General features: G+C 48.0%; 1 protein-coding gene across 5 annotated transcripts in view; it reads left to right on the forward strand.

Moving 5' to 3' along the window:
• Window positions 1-17,326, forward strand: part of LOC121854787 (glycerol-3-phosphate acyltransferase 1, mitochondrial-like) — a 90,618-nt gene that overhangs the window by 24,982 nt on the left and 48,310 nt on the right. The window contains exon 1 of one of the 5 annotated variants that reach the window (XM_042349570.1): window positions 15,330-15,471. The exons of 2 other annotated variants lie outside the window; for them this stretch is intronic. The gene's annotated coding sequence lies outside the window, so the exon portion shown is untranslated. Of the gene's footprint in view, window positions 1-15,329; window positions 15,476-17,326 lie in introns of those variants that run through there. 2 more of the 5 variants (XM_042349568.1, XM_042349569.1) reach the window with 2 other exon arrangements.

Raw genomic sequence — 17,326 nt, forward strand, 5'->3', positions numbered from 1 at the left:
TTGTTGCCACGTATTTTATCTACTCACCTGACGCTACTGCCACTTTTCCTGTCAACCCACCTGGTGCCCTGTGTGTGTGTGTGTAATAATAATAATAATAATAATAATAATAATAATAATTAACAGTTTATTGAAAGAGCATGGCAGCCAGAAAGCTGAAAATATACAGTTACATAATTTGGGAATGGGTCTCTTAATTGATAAATAATATACAAGTAACGTAAGTGATATAAATATGATATATGATAACTAGGTGGAGAGAAGCTCAAACTACAGGGCATATCAACATAGTGACAGTGCAAAAAATAAGATTGACTGGGAGTGAATACACTGGTTGATCACAAGTTATTGATCATTTTTACAATGGTTGGGACTGGGCTGTTCTTATAGCGATCAGTTCGTGCTCGTATGGGCTGGATGCGGTTGTCGTGTCGAACAGCAATTCTCGGACGAGGGATCTCGGGTGGTAGTAGGAGCCGGTGTCGAGGATGGTGCAGAAGCTTCTCACCAAATTTGCAGATGAGGTCGTGGTGATGGTCAGTGAGAGCCGAGAGGGTCAGTGTGTTGAGCACTTCTTGATATGTGGAGTAGGAAGGGGAGAGAATAATTTTGCATGCCCTCATTTGCACTTTTTCTAGATGTTTACGTTGTGTGGCATTTAGGGAGGAAGACCAGGTAGGGGAGGCATAGGTGAGCTTGGGAAGTATGAATGTTGAGTAAACACTGAGGAGCTCGGGGGCAGGAACTCCGAGGGACTTGAGTCGGCGGAGGAGGTGGAGACGGAACTGGAGGATTTGACAACTTCACTGACGTGTGGTTTCCAATTTAGTTTGTTGCCTATGGTGACGCCGAGGAGCTTAGTGGAATCTACAACCTGGAGTGTGTTGGGACCTAAAGTAATGGAAGGGGTTGGGACAACGTCGGAGGAGAGGTTGATGTGCATAACCATGGTCTTGGTATGGTTGATGGTGACGTGGTTGTTGGTGGCCCAGTTTTGGAGACTGTTCAATAAATCCTGAAGGGTGGTATAGTCGGGAGCAGAATTGTTGACGCTGATCCCAATGGTGGAGTCGTCGACATATTTCCAGCGAGCAGAGGTTTCTCTTATGGCATCATTGATAAGCATAAGGAAGCATAGTGGTCCCAGCTTGGTGCCTTGAGGTATGCCAGAGATGGAGACAGCCCTCGGAAGCATACAGCTTGGTGTCTGTTACTAAGGAAGTCTGTAAGCCATGGTATAAGACTTCTTCGAAACCCGAGGTCGATAGCTTTGTTGATGATTAAATTGTGGTCGACTAGGTCGAATGCCTTAGTGAAGTCAATGAAGGCGACAGCTACAGACGTTTTTCGTTTCTCCAGATGGCGGTACATGTGGTCGAGAAAGGTGACAAGACTGAGTGGTGGAGGAAGTTTTCATATTACCAAATTGCTGAGGATCTACGGCTCCTGCAATATCAGCATAAGCCCAATCAAACACAAAACTTCACAGATTAAGCTGGGTATTGGGGTGATTGCAATGGGTCGTAGCTGATTTAAGGATTGTGGGCTGGTTGACTTGGGCACTGGTGACACATATGAAGTCTTCCAGTCAGCTGGGCATCTGGCTTGACTGAGGGAAGCATTGATGATGGAGCAGAGGGGTTTAGCAAGCTCCGGGGAGAACTCCTTGAAGAGTTTCATTGGTAAGTCAATGGGGGTGGTGGAGCGTGATAACTTCAGTTTGTCCAGACGTTTTGCTACTTCAAATTCTTCCACTAAGTCAGTGGGAAGGGGGGCTGGTAGGTAAGCAGGGAGATTGGTTGTGTCAAGCCGGGGGAGCGTCTGGCATATAGTAGCGAAATGGTTATTTGATTGCTCAGCTGCGTCAACATTAGTGAGATGGCTTAGGAAGGGGAGGGGGTGTGTCTTATTGTTCAGTCCACAGAGTTCTTTAAGGTTACCATGTGTGTGTGTGTGTGTGTGTGTTGGGTGACGGGACATACGCAGAAGCGGGTCATACTGTGCAGTTTATGCCAAGCCTCTGTGCACAATAACTCCCCACTGTCACGCTCTTAACATGTATGACACACACACAAGTTATACGGAAGCACTGGCAAGAGAACATCATATCTCCTCACTAAACCTCTGCCTCCTTTGGGATGGCGAGGGAAACAGTTGTATTATAGGGGTTAGGTTAGAGTCCCTATGTGTACGGATTATCATCATCATCATCCTGCAAGTTTGTGGGATATTCGTGGTCACTCTGTACTTTTTGTCCACTGTCTTGTGTGTGTGTGTGGAGGGGGGGGGGTGATCTAGGACGTGGAAGGGAGAGATTTTCTTGATTTTGTTTGTAAGGACTTCTTTTTAGCCATCGCTGTCTCCATCCCTCCCCTCCTCCTCCGTTCCTTCTTCTCCTCCCTTCCCTTCCCCTCTCTCCTCTCTCCTCCAACACCCTTGGAAATTTAGTGACGTCATGATCTGATTGTGGTGACCAGGATATTAAGGACGTGTGTTTGTTTGTTTGTTTGTTTGTTGTTCCTGTGGCTGGCTGACAATGACTTAATCCTCTCAGTGTGGCCGAGGGGATATACCACTCATGTCCCATCCTAACAATCGCCGGTTCGAGTCCCGCGGCCGGTCACATGAGTTGGGCGCCTCTGTTCAACCCAGCTAAGCATGGTTCTTGGTCTAGGATATTTGATCACCGGTTCAGTTTAAACTTATTCTAACGTAATCTAAACTAAACTAACAAACTTAACCTGAGAAACCTAACCTAACCCCACCCCACCCAACCCAACCTTCTCATTTACACACAAGACGGTGGTGAGTTGATGGTCGGTCACCCACAAGGACACCACAAGACGTTTTGGCTTTCATGGTTGACGTGAGGCATTGGTCAGTCACCCTGTCAGCGGCCTTGTCTGGTGACCCACATAGGGAGGAGTACAGCGGCAGGTGCGTCAAAGGGAGGCGTGGTGGTCAGTGGCGTGTGTGAAGTCTTAAGAATCACTGGGGTTGTGGTGGTACTTTGGTGCACATTCAGGCCTTATCAACCCAGGAATGTCCGCAACGCCCCAGTGTGTCTGTGTGTAATAATAATAAACGGTTTATTAATAGAGTTGCAGCCGGTGGCTGAAAATATACAGACTTACATTTGATTTAGACATAATGATATAATATGCATTGAATACATTTACAGGGCTGTACAGTACATAAATCAGGAGTTGTTTATTATTTTAGCAATAGATGGGATGGTGCTGTTCTTATATCTATCGGTGCGGGCTCTTATGGGCTGTATTTTGTTGTAGTGGCGGACTGCGCGAGTTGGGTGGGGGGCTGCAGGTGGCAGGAGGTGGCGATGACGAGGGTGGTGCAGTAGTCCACTGCCAAACCTTTCCAGTGCTTGGTGGTGGAGGTCACTGAGGGATGGCATTTCCAGGGTGGAGAGAGCGTTGGTGTAGCCGGAGTATTCTGCGCCGAGCATGATTCTGCAGGCCCTTTTCTGTACCTTCTCTAGCTGACGTTGTTGGGTGGAGTTGAGAGAAGACGACCAGGCTGGTGACGCATACGTTAGTTTGGGGAGAATAAAGGCGTTGTAGATGGTCATCAGCTCTGGCGTGGGTGTCCCAAGTGACCTAAGTCTTCGTAGCATGTAGAGACGGTACGAGGCTGTGTGTGTGTGTGTGTGTGTGTGTGGGTGAGATAATAATAGTAATAATAATAATTAACTGTTTATTGAAAAAGTTCTGCAGCCCGAAGGCTGAAAATATTTATTGGACATAAATGACTTATTACATACATTGACGGTTTAACAAAAGCCTTCATTAGAGAAAGATAAAGGAACATACAGTGAACATCCAGATTAATGTTTACAGTGGAGGTCACTTAGATCACGTGGGCTGAGGTGTTGAACAGCAAACACGTGGTGTAGTATCTCCCCCACAGATGGTGTTATGAGGGACCTGACGTGGTGTAGTAACTCCGTGTGCGTCCTCCTCAGCCATATCAATATTGTTGTTGTTCAGTTGGTATCTGTATTAGCCTGGCCAAGTAAACTGTGTCAATGCTTAAAAAAAAAAACTAACAATTCAAGACGTCACTGTATATATTTACCGTGGGATAAAATGATTCTGGCACTACAGAGACTTTAATGTAAACTTGTTTTATAAGGGACTGTGACACTACAGGTATTCGGTGTCTCAGATTGTTATAATGCAGTAGTTTTGTATTAGGCTAGGTTAGGTGGAATTGTGTTCATGGTTGACTTGACTAGGTTATAGGCGTCAGGGATGGTCTAGACTCGTCGGGGATGGTCTAGACTCGTCGGGGATGGTCTAGACTCGTCAGGGATGGTCTAGACTCGTCAGGGATGGTCTAGACTCGTTAGGGATGGTCTAGACTCGTTAGGGATGGTCTAGGGGCGTCAGAGATGGTCTAGAGGTATCAGGGATGGTCAAGAGGCGTCGGGGATGGTCTAGACTGGGGAAGTCTGATCAGGGATAGTTTAGACTCGTCAAGGATGGTCTAGACTCGTCAGGGATGGTCTAGACTCGTTAGGGATGGTCTAGGGGCGTCAGAGATGGTCTAGAGGTATCAGGGATGGTCAAGAGGCGTCGGGGATGGTCTAGAGGCGTCAGGGATGGTCTTTAGGCGTCGGGGATGGTCTAGAGGCGTCGGGGATAGTCTAGAGGCGTCAGGGATGGTCTAGAGGCGTCGGGGATGGTCTAGGAGGTCGGGGATGGTCTTTAGGCGTCGGGGGATGAGGTCAGAGGCGTCAGGGATGGCCCAGACTGTCGGGGATGGTCTAGAGGCGTCGGGGATGGTCTAGAGGCGTCGGGGATGGCCTAGAGGCGTCGGGGATGGTCTTAGGCGTCGGGGATGGTCCTAGAGGCGTCAGATGGTCAGACTGCCGGGGATGGTCTAGACTCGTCGGGGGATGGTCTAGAGGCGTCGGGGATGGTTCTAGAGGCGTCGGGATGGTCTAGAGGCGTCAGGGATGGTCTAGAGGCGTCAGGGATGGTCTAGAGGCGTCAGGGATGGTCTAGAGGCGTCAGGGATGATCTATATAACGTCAGAGATGGTCTAGTGGCTTCAGGGTTGGTGTAGAGGCGTCAGAGATAGTGTAGAGGCGTGAGGATGGTGTACAGTAGAGACGTGAGAAGGTCCACAGGCGTCAGGGGTACGCAAAGTGCCCGCTGGGATGAGAGGGAGAGTGGTGGGGATGTGGTAGTCACCCAGTGTGTCGTGTACAGTGCTCGCCTTTGTTCAACCTTCCCTTTCTTACTGTGGCCTAGTTTTCCTCTGCTCTAGCGGGAATATATTATGCTAGGGTTTTATCTACAGCTACCAGGTAGAAAATAGAAGCTGTGGGGTGTATATTTAGTGCGGTTGCCATATGTAGGAGAAGAGAGATATTTCCGGAGGTTGGCAGAAGGTGACATCCGGGGTGTGATGGTAGTGGGTGAGTCTGGCCTGGATGATAACTTGACCCCGAGATTGTATCACGGAGACTGTTGTCAGCACATTGATCCGTCAGTTATTAATAACCAGATAACCATCGACAAGAAACGGTTTAGCCGCGCCGTAGTATTGATCGCGCTCTCTCCCCACCTCCTCCCATCCTCTCCCCAGCTCATCGGAAGTTGTCCGCAGTCAAAGACAGTGGTCGTCATGCCTCAGGCAGCAGTGGCCCCGCCCCTCGTTCCACCAATGAGGGCCCAGAAAGGCATGTCTAACCCACCAATCACAACCCAGAGAAATAATAGTGCCGCGTATGTGTGATAATTTTCATATGTGTTTTGGGCGCCGCGTCCTTAACGTAACAAGCACCTCTAAGTTATCTGAAGTAGACGGTGATTACTGCACTTATATATGATGAGGAGAGGTGGCTCTTCTGTCGTCGTGGAGTGAGACAGAGACCGGCGGCGACTGTAGTGAAGTGGCAACTGTGTGCTTGCGTCACGGGTGGTGTGATGTGTCACGTGGCCGCCGCCCGCCCACATGGTGTACGACATCAGGAGGGAAGGTGGAGGCCGCACCAGCTGGCACACCGCGGTGCCAGGCCCATGACGTGGCCACACACACACACACACAGTACAATACATAACCAAACATTCACACACCTACTGAAACCAGTCCAAGGCGGTGACCAGTGTTGAATAAGGATTTTCTTTCTGTAATTATTGGGAACTGCTGGTGAGGCGACGAGGAAGGAAAACAGTACAGAGGGTGACGTAATGAATGGGAGAGAGGAGTGTATTGACTGCCAGGGAGTCAGAGTTGACTGGGTCCATTTATTACAAAAATAATTCACAAAAATAGGTATCGGCTGCAACAGACTCTTTAAGATGTTTGTTAAGACAAGTTACTTTTAATCATCACAAACTCTAATGGTGCAAAGAGAGTTATAAACTGGAGCACATGAGATGATGGCGAGAACATGAAGAAGGAAGTGATTGAGAACACAACGGACACGCCTGAGACAACACTAACCTGTTCACAACATCACAACAACAACTCGCTGTATTATGGGGTCACGCCTCCGAGAGTGATGATGACATGACCTTCAAGGGACGACTGGACAAGTATTGGGCCGACCAGGATGTCATTCTTGATAACAGAGGTCAGTGTCTAGGGGGTAATGTCGCTCACTTCAGTATCGATTAGACATAAGTGTTTTACAGGGATGTGGGCGGCGGCCGTGTGGACACAGCGTCTTCAGGGTCATTGGTTGGGGCCAGAGGCATCCCCAGTCGACCCAGCCGTAAGGGTGGCGCGTGGCGTGGCGGTGAACGGAAATAGTCACATGACTTGTACACATTGACAACACTATATATATATATATAATGGCATTGCACGTAAGTTAGGTTAGGTTTTTCCGTGCCATTTTTTCTGACTTTATCCTGTATTCGGCGTGGCATAAGGAGCGTGACATAGGTGGCGTGGCATGACATGACAGGGCAACACTGGAAAGTCGTGTTTCAGGGCACACAACCAGCGTTAGATTAGGTTAAGTTAGGTTAACTGGTGTATTCAGAGCTCGTAAAACAGCGTTGTAGTTAATTTGGCATGTTATTGCAGCGTGTAGTTAAGGTAGGTCACCCTTCATATTGACCTGTAGTAATTAGAGTCACCAGTTGACCCGCGGTATAGTTAAGGTCACACGTGGTAGCAGTTTTGTTGACCCGCGGTATAGTTAAGGTCACACGTGGTAGCAGTTTTGTTGACCCGCGGTATAGTTAAGGTCACACGTGGTAGCAGTTTTGTTGACCCGTGGTAGTCAAGGTCACACGTGGTAGCAGTTTTGTTGACCCGTGGTAGTCAAGGTCACACGTGGTAGCAGTTTTGTTGACCCGTGGTAGTCAAGGTCACACGTGGTAGCAGTTTTGTTGACCCGTGGTAGTCAAGGTCACACGTGGTAGCAGTTTTGTTGACCCGTGGTAGTCAAGGTCACACGTCAAGGTAGATCACCCAGTTGAGGTGTGTGTGTGTGTGGGTCATTAACTTGGCAGACTGTCTTATCGTTAACACAAGACGTTCCTCATGACCCCGGGATAATGTACCCTAACCTCTTGAGATCTTGTTGAGTACATCTACTCCTTCCTCACCTTGATAGTAAGGTACTTAAAACACACTCACTCACCATAAACACACTCACTCACCATAAACACACAATAAAACACACTCACTGTAGGTTTTTTTTATATCTAAATAAAAAACCTACAGATTATGTGTATTGGGATTTAAGTGTGTTTATAAAGTGCTTTTGGATCACCTGAAGATTAGACACTTCAGATTATTTCACCTGATGATTAAACACCTTAACGCTACCTGGAGGGGTTAGGTTAGGTTAGGTTAGGTTAGGTTAGGTTAGGTTGGGTTAGGTTAGGTTAGGTTAGGTTAGGTTAGGTTAGGTTAGGTTAGGTTGGGTTGGGTTATATGTAAGATGGAAGACTGTGTGGGTGGGTGTGTGGTATAGTGTGTGGATGGGTAGTGGAGTGTGTGGGTGGGAGGGAGTCCGTGTGGCGGGGTGGGCGGATGAGGGCGAGGCACTAGACTAGAGGAAGGGGAGGAGGAGGAGGAAGAGGTGATAAAGGAGGGTAGGGTGAGGCGGAGGAAGAGGGGGGGTGGAGAATGAGGGTTAAGATGAAGGATACTAGGAACAAGACTGAAGAGGAGGAGGAAGGAAGAAGAGTAGGGAGGAAGAGGTGGAGGAGGAAGGAAGAAGAAGAAGAGGAGGAAGGAAGAAGAAAAAGAAGGGGAGGAGGAGATAAAGTATAGCAGGAACGAGGTTGTGGAGGAGAGGAGAGAAGAGACGCTTAAGGATGGTTGGTGGCGGCTGCAGCACGTGAGGGTGGAGGTCACGTGTGGTAGGATACTGATGGGGGAGGGAGGGTATAGGACCTAGGATGCTGGGGGAGGGGTGGGTGTTGGGAGAGAGCAGCTAGGGGCAGTGTTGGAGAGAAAGAACATTGTTGGTGGTGATGGTAGTGGTGGAGATGGTGATGGTTGGTGAGGAGGAGTTAGTGTTGGAGGGGCATGAGACATTTATGAAAGTGGTGGTGGTGGTAGTGGTGGTGGTGGTGGTGGTAGTTGTGGTGGTGGTGGTGGTAGTGGTGGTAGTTGTGGTAGTGGTGGTAGTTGTGGTGGTTGTGGTGGTTAGTGGTGGTGGTGGTGGTGGTGGTAGTAGTGGTGGTGAGCAGTTGTGGTGGTGGTTGTGGTGGTGGTAGTTGGTAGTAGTGGTGGTGGTGGTGGTTGTGGTGAGTGGTTGTAGTGGTGGTGGTAGTTGTGGTGGTTGTAGTGGTGGTTGTAGTGGTAGTTGTGGTAGCAGTGGTGGTTGTAGTGGTGGTGGTAGTTGTGGTGGTAGTAGTGGTGGTAGTTATGGTGGTAGTTGTAGTTGTAGTGGTGGTGGTGGTAGTAGTGGTGGTGGTGGTAGTTGTAGTGGTGGTGGTAGTTGTGGTGGTGGTAGGTTGTGGTGGTGGTTTGTAGTGGTTGTTGTGGTAGTGGTAATGGTTGTAGTGCTAGTGGTGGTGATAGTTTTTGGTGGTAGTAGTGGTGGTGTTAGTGTGTGGTGGTAGTTGTAGTGGTGGTAGTTGTGGTAGTTGTGGTGGTGATAGTTGTGGTAGTAGTGGTGGTTAGTGGTGGTGGGGTGGTGGTGGTGGTAGTAGTGGTGGTGGTTGTGGTGGTAGTTGTGGTGGTGGTGGTTGTGGTAGTAGTGGTGGTGGTGGTGAGTTGTGGTAGTAGTGGTTGTAGTGGTGTGTGGTAGTTGGTGGTTGTGTCTGGGTGGTTGTAGTGGTGGTTGTGGTAGTAGTGGTGGTTGTAGAGTGGTGGTGGTAGTTGTGGTGGTAGTAGTGGTGGTGGATTATGGTGGTAGCTGTGGTTGTAGTGGTGGTGGTGGTAGTAGTGGTGGTGGTGGTGGTTGTAGTGGTGGTGGTAGTTGTATTGGTGGTAGTTGTGGTGGTGGTTGTAGTGGTTGTTTAGTGGTAGTGGTAGGTGGTGGACAGTTATAGTTATAGTGGTGGTGGTTGTGGTGGTGTGTGGTTGTGGTAGTAGTGGTGGTGTTTAGTGGTGGTGGTAGTTGTAGTGGTGGTAGTTGTGGTATTGTGGTGGTAGTTGTGGTGATGGTAGTGGTGGTGGTGGTGGTGTTGTGGTAGTTAGTGGTAGGTGGTTGTGTGGTGGTAGTTGTAGTTGTGGTGGTAGTTGTGTGTTGGTAGTAGTGGTGGTTGTAGTGGTTTGTAGTGGTGGTGGTTGTAGTAGTTGTATTGGTGGTAGTGGTGGTGGTGGTTGTAGTGGGTGGTGGTAGTTGTGGTGGTGTTAGTATTGGTGGTTGTGAGTGGTGGTGGTGGTGGTGGTTGTGGTGGTAGTAGTGGTGGTAGGTTGGTAGTAGTGGTTGGTTGTAGTGGTGGTGAGTTGTGATGAGTGGTGGTTTGTGATAGTAGTGGTGGTGGTGGTGGGGTGAGAGTGGTGGTGGTGGTGGTTGTGGTGGTGGTGGTGGTTGTGGTGGGTAGTGGTGTGGTTGTGGTGGTGGTGGTGGTTGTGATGTTAGTGGTGGTGGTAGTTGTGGTGTGGTAGTAGTGGTGGTTGTGGTGGTGGTGGTGGTGGTGGGTGGTGGTTGTGGTGGTGATGGTTATTGGTGAGTGAGTGGTGTGGTTGGTGGTGGTGGTAGTAGTGGTGGTGGTGGTGGTAATTGGTGGTAGTAGTGGTTGGTGGTTGTGGTGGTGGTTGTTGAGGTGGTGGTTGTTGGTGGTAGTGGTGGTGGTGGTGGTGGTTGTGGTGGTAGTGGTTTGTGGTAGTGGTGGTGGTAGTTGTGGTGGTTGTAGTGGTAGTAGTGGTGGTTGTAGTGGTGGTGGTAGTTGTGGTGGTGGTGGTAGTGGTGGTAGTTATGGTGGTGGTTGTGGTTGTGGTGGTGGTGGGATGAGTGGTGGTGGTGGTGGTTGTGGTGGTGGTGGTAGTGGTGTGTATGGTGGTGGTTGTGAGTGGTGAGTGGTGGTGGTGGTGATGGTTATATTAGTTGGTGGTGTGGTTGTGGTGGTGTGGTAGGTGGTGTTAGTGGTGGTGGTGGTTGTGGTGGTGGTAGTTGTGGTGGTTGTGGTGGTAGTTGTGGTGATGGTGGTGGTGGTGGTGGTGGTGGTTATAGTGGTGGTGGTGGTGGTTGTGGAAGTAGTAGTGGTGGTGAGTGGTTTGTGTGGTGGTAGTTGTGGTTGTGGAGTGGTTGTGGTGGTGGTAGTGGTGTGGTTTAGTGGTTGTAGTGGTGGTGGTGGTTGTAGTGGTGGTAGTAATTGGTGAGTGGTGTGGTGGTGGTTGGTGGTGGTTTTTGGTGGGGTGTGTTAGTGTTAGTTGTTTGTGGTTAGTTGGTGGTGGTGAAGTGGTGGTGTGGTGGGTGTGGTGGTGGTAGTTGTGGTGGTGGTTGTGATGGTAATTGATTGGTGGTTGTGATAGTAGTGGTGGTGGTTGTGATAGTAGGTGGTGTTAGTGGTGGTGGTGGTGGTTGTAGTGGTGGTGGTGGTTGTGGTGGTAGTGGTGGTTTGTAGTGGTGGTGGTGGTTGTGATGTTAATGGTGGTGGTAGTGGTGGTGGTGGTGGTTGTGGTGGTAGTAGTGGTGGTTTTAGTGGTGGTGGTTTGTAGTGTGGTGGTGGTAGTGGTGGGTGGTGGTTGTTGGTGGTGGTGGTAGTGGTGGTAGGTGTTGGTGGTAGTGGTGGTGGTTGTAGTGGTGGTAGTTGTGATGGTAATTGGTGGTTTAGTGATTGGTGGTGGTTGTGATGGTAATGGTGTGTGGTGGTGGTGGTGGTTATTTGTGGTGTGGTGGTGTGGTTGTAGTGGTTATTGGTAGTGGTGGTGGTAGTGGTGGTGGTGGTTTTGTGGTGGTTGTTGGTGGTAGTGGGGTGGTGGTTGTTGGTGGTGGTATGTTGGTGGTTTGGTAGTTGTGGTGGTGGTGGTGGTGGTGGTTGGTGGTGGTGGTGAGTTGGTGGTGGTGGTGGTGGTAGTTGGTGGTGGTGGTTGTGGTGGGTGGCAGTTGATTGGTGGTGGCAGTTGTGGTGGTGGTAGTTGTAGTAGTGGCAGTTGTGGTGGTGGTGGTTGTAGTAATTGGCAGTTGTGAATTGGTGGTAGTGGTAGTTGTGGTTAGTGGTTTGTAGTGGTGGTGTAGTTGTAGTGGTGGTGGTGGTTGTAGTGGTTGTAGTAGTGGTAGTGGTGGTGGTGGTGTTAGTAGTTGTGAGTGGTGGTAGTAGTGGTGAGTAATTGTGGTGGTAGTGGTGGTAGTGGTGGTGGCAGTTGTAGTGGTGGTGGTGTGGTGATAGTGTGGTGATAGTTGGTGGTGAAGTGGTGGTGGTGGTTTGTGGTGGTGGTAGTAGTGGTGCTTGTGGTGGTGGTGGTTAATTAGTTGGTAGTGGTGGTTTGTGGTTGTAGTGGTGGTGGTGGTTGGTTGTGGTGGTGGTTGTGGTGGTGGTGGTGGTGGTGGTTGTAGTGGTGGTGGTTAGTGGTTGGTGAGTGGTGGTTGTGAATTGGTAGTAGTGGTGGTTGGATTGGTGGTGGTTGTAGTGGTGGTGATGGTTGCAAGTGGTGGTGGTGGTTGTAGTGGTGGTGGTGGGTGGTGGTTAGTTGAGTGGTTAGTGGTGTGGTGGTAGTGGTGGTTGTAGTTTGGTGGAGTAAAGGTGGTTGTAGTGGTGGTAGTAGTGGTGGTTGTGGTGGAGTTGGTGGTTGTGGTGGTGGTGGTGGTAGTTGTAGTGGTTGTAGTGGTGGTGGTAGTTGTAGTGGTGGTAGTAGTTGTGGTGGTAGTTGTGGTAGTTGTAGTGGTGGTAGTAGTGGCTGGGTGTTACCTTGCTCCTGCCAACCTATAACTCGGCTTTCTCCGTCCTGGCAAGGGCTTGTGTACGTATCTCAACCATAAGCTACACACACACACATGTACGAGAAGTGATAAATACGTACACAGACACCAAAACAACCCTCCACGTACTGTACTAGACATCTCCAGGCTTTCATTTCCCTCTGTAGAGTTAGTCATTATCAGTGGAAATGACCAGATGTTGTGGGGGGGTGGGGTTAGGTAGGCAATGGGTTTGAATCTTACAGGTGTGTTGGAGAGTGCCACTGCCTACCTACCCACTCATATACATCAGGTGGCACCGGGCTGGCACTGGCGGCACCCTCCCAAATAGTGTGTGTGTGTGTCCAAGATAATCCAATAACATCTACCTGTCGTTATCTTTGAGGATATAAGGGGGTTTAAACCTTTCTGGTGATAAGGTGAAGTACACAAACACGAACTTACTATATGATTGGTTAGGTTAGGTTAGGCAAGGATTCTGTACGAAGGAAAGATTGCTGATTTATATTTTAAACTTGGACTTAATCTGTGGATGTGAGTATCTGAGTGGCCATTGGTTGTGTTAGCAAGTTTTATGATGTTGATATGAAACACTTTATTTAGCCAGAAGAACACAGATACAGAGTCGATCAAAATCATAATATTAACACGGCTGAGCCAGTTGAGAGCCTGAGCTCTCTTGTAGGCACCTGATATATACTGTACATTTATCTCAGGAAGTATTAACTAACATGTAGCATCATCTGGAATAGTACACATAGCTTGGTGGTAATAACAACATGTCAGAATGTTATCTCGGTTTATCACTTCGATATTTATTTATTTTATTATTTGTTAACATTTATATTATAAGTATATACATAATTTACAGTGGTGTTGTTATACATAAATATGGTAAGGGAGGGAAGCAGTAATACATGGGTTGTATTAACCCTTTCACCGCGGCAGGTTACCCTAAGCTGAATAAAATCGTCTGGCGGTAGCCATAATAAAATGGCAAGTGCAGGAAACGCGGCGAAGATGGTTAAGGTGGAACAAGAGGACAGAGTTGTCAGTATTATTTCTAGTTGACAAGTATACTCATCGCGATGGTAATTTTTATCTATCTAGGTGATAATCTCTGATAGAACGGTTTTGGTGGTACAATATAAGCAGGAATATAAAGTAGGAGGAGTGTAAGGAGGGCGGATGGATTACCTGTTCAGTTCACCTGTTAATGGTAAAGGTGTGGTAGGTTCTTAATAATGTCAAGTGCCAAGCCTGTCTGTCTCTGTCTTTATGTAGGAGGAGGGGCTCGTGTCAGTGACCCGTTGTTTCACGAAGCGTCATTTGTGGTGAAAGTCAGGTATACATGAGGGGGGGGTATGGGGGGTGGAAAGAATGGGGTGAGTTTATGGCAGGGGGAGAGTATGGGAAGAGGAGCATATGGGACGGGAAGCAAAAGAAAGTTGTAACATATGGGAGGGAGGAGCATATAGGAGAAGGTATGCACTAAAACTGATTAACGGGACGAGTGTGAGCATGATTAAATTGCACGAAGGTGGGATTTTATTTATAATTTGGGTAAGCGGGATTTAGATTGACCAGAGGAAGATAATTAATAGGGAAAGTATTGGATTGGATAAACACACACACACTCTCTCTCTCTCTCTCTCTCTCTCTCTCTCTCTCTCGTGTAGATCTCAGGTAATATTGTGGTTGATGGTGTGTGAGTCAGTGTGGTAGTGTGCTAAGTCATGAGTCAGTATGGGAGTGTGGTGAGTCATTGTGGTAGTGTGGCGAGTCAGTGTGGTAGTGTGAGTCAGTGGTAGTGTGCTGGGTCAGTGTGGTAGCGCGCTGAGTCAGTGTGGTAGTGTGCTGAGTCAGTGTGGTTGTGTGATGAGTCAGTGTGGTGGGATGGCAGGTAATGTGAGTCATTGTGGTAGTGTGGTAGGATGGCAGGTAATGTGAGTCATTGTGGTTGTGATGAGTCATTGTGGTAGTGTGGTAGGATGGCAGTTAATGTGATTCATTGTGGTAGTTTGGTGGGTCAGTGTGGTAGTGTGGTGGGTCAGTGTGGTAGGATGGCAGGTGATGTGAGTCATCGTGGTAGTGTGGTGAGTCATTGTGTTAGTGTGGTGGGTCAGTGTGGTAGGATGGCAGGTAATGTAAGTCATTGTGGTAGTGTGGTGAGTCATTGTGGTAGTGTGGTGAGTCAGTGTGGTGGTGGGTCAGTGCAGGATGGCAGGTGAATGTGTCAACAGAGTGGTGAGTCATTGTGGGTGTGGAGTCATTGAGGGTGGTAACAGTGGTAGGATGGCAGGTAATGTAAGTCATTGTGGTAGTGTGGTGAGTCATTGTGGTAGTGTGGTGAGTCATTGAGGTAGTGTGGTTAGTCATTGTGGTAGTGTTGTGGGTCAGTGTGGTAGGATGGCAGGTAATGAGTCATTGTGGTAGTGTGGTGAGTCAGTGTGGTAGAAATGGCAGTGTGTTGTGGTAGATATTACGCTGTTGTCAATATGGCTTCAGTTTGAGTATATTGATTGATAGCAACTTGTGCCCGCCACCCCTCCTCCACTGCCCAGGGTGAAGTGACTCGTCATATACACAGCTCAGTTACCGAGGTTTATTTTTGGTGGTTCCTAAGTTTATTTATCGTTAATAGTCACGTTTTTTTAAAGTGGTTTGACTGGTGACTGATTATTATTTACCGTGTTGAGTGCGTGTAAGATAAGGTTAAGGTGTGGTGTAGTAGGGAAGGTTCGTGGCCGGAATAACATGTAGGTAAATCGATCTTGTCTTGTTTGGAACGTTTCTGTCTGGTAAGATGTTTATAGTTTGTCGCGGATGTTGGTTAGCATTTTATTTTTGGTTTATTCATAATTTATGTTTAGTTAGGGATTGTGTTGCGTAAGCAGTAGGTAAGCAGGGGTACTGTTACGTAATATTTATGTTTGGCATGTGAGGCCCCGGCCGGTCTGCTGTGTTGGCTGGCCGGGGGCAGGCGGACTGTGCTCCCCCAACCAGCCAGCCGCTTCTCCACGGTCCCATCCCAAGGCAGGAGCGCTGGTGGTGGTGGTGGTACTGGTGGCAACACTGCCGAGTCCGACGCTCGCTCCTCACTCAGCACACTGCGCCAGAGCGGGTAGAGAGACCAGTGTGCCGGGATAAGCTGTGGTGGTAGGGTGCGTACGTGATGCTTCCTTTAATACGATTATTGAAACATTGGCTCTTGTGCTGCCTTAAGATGTAAACATGATCGTTGCCGTGCCAGTTATCACCCAGTGTGACTCAGTTGGGTACATGTCGTGATAGAAACACCCACGGCGGAGGAGGAATGATCAGATACAGTTGTTGGATGTAATGTGCCAATGGAAAACTAGCACAAGTGGACCGGCCGGTGAATCACTGTTCCAAGTGTTGATTTAGTGTTGTAATGAAAGTAGTGGATCCCGGGAAGAACGTGTAGAGAGTCCTGCCCGGCCCAAGACAACATAAACGAATAATAATTAGTGTAATGTTCCCTTGTCTTAGGGATTTATATTATACCTGTACTGATGTTATGTCTTTTCATAGCACTCGAAGCTTCCCCATGGTGTCAGGTAAACTCATTAACTGGAGGTGGTCTTGGGAGGGAGATACCTGTAAGTAAGTAATTTAGATATAGAAATTCGGTTACACAAAGGTTCGAATGCTGATCCCTCCCCCTACCTCCCCTGTAACTCGAATATTTGAACCATTATAGGTACGGTGAAGCTACTTAATGTGATGTACCCAGTTAGATGACCTGTTGTATTGTCAGTTAAGGACACAGAAACACCTAACTACGAGATATGGATCACCTGAAGATTAAACACCCCCTCAGTTAATTTCACCTGATGATTAAACACCCTAAATTACCTGGAGAGTTTAGGTTAGGTTAGCGGGTTTAAATTATCACGTAAGGTAAGCTAGGGGTGCCTAATGTTCAGGTGAATCGAACCATGATTCAGTTAGGTCAGGTCTGGTTGGGATGTTAGGTTAGTTATGTAAGGTTAGGTCAAGTCAAGTCAGGTTAGGATGTTAGGTCAGGTTAGGATATGTAAGGTTAGGTCAGGTCTGGTTGGGATGTTAGGTTAGGTTAGTTATGTAAGGTTAGGTCTGGTTAGTTATGTAAGGTCAGGTCAGGTTAGTTATGTAAGATTAGGTCAAGTCAGGTTAGGATCGGTTAGATTTGGTCAGGTTAGGGTAGTCATGTAAGGTTATGTTAGAATATGGTAGGTTAGGTTAGTCATGTCATGTAAGGTTATGTTAGGTTCTGGTTTACGTTGGAGGTTAGGTTGGGTTAGTCATGTAAGGTTATGTTAGGATATGGTAGGTTAGGTTAGTCATGTAAGGTTATGTTAGGATATGGTAGGTTCGGTTGATTTAATTTTTGTAACATTCATACAGCATAAACATATATAAACATTGCATCACCTGAAGATTCTTCCTCTTAAACTTACCTAATCAGCCTAAGTCCAACCCAAGCTGAACAACACAGGCCCTAGTCCCAGCCTAGCCTAATCAACCCCTAGTCTAGCCCCCTAGCCTAATCTAACCCCCTAGTCTGGCCCCTAGCCTTACCTAACCTCACCTCTAAGTAGTATTATGGTGCTTAATCTTCAGGTGTTTCGAAACATTAATTATTACGTCAGAAAGTGAGTAGGAGAGTGAGACTGAGTGTGTGGAGGAGAGTGAGTGAAAGAGTGTGTGTGAGGGAGAGTGAGTGAGAGTGTGTGTGAGGGAGAGTGAGTGAGGTGTGTGTGAGGGACAATGGTGAAAGGTGTGTGAGTGAAAGAGTGTGTATGAGGGAGAGTGAATGAAAGTGTGTGAGAGAGGGAGAGAGTGAAAGAGTGTGTGTGAGGGAGAGTGAGTGAAAGTGTGTGGGTGGGGAGAGGGACTGAAAGAGTGTGTGTGGGGAGTGAATGAAAGTGTGTGTGAGAGTGAGTGAAAGAGTGTGTGTGAGAGTGAGTGAAAGAGTCTTTGTGAGGGAGAGTGAGTGAAAGAGTGTGTGGGAGA

Source organism: Homarus americanus, unplaced genomic scaffold (genome assembly GCF_018991925.1).
Source record: "Homarus americanus isolate GMGI-L3 unplaced genomic scaffold, GMGI_Hamer_2.0 scaffold53233, whole genome shotgun sequence".
NCBI lineage: Eukaryota > Metazoa > Arthropoda > Malacostraca > Decapoda > Nephropidae > Homarus > Homarus americanus.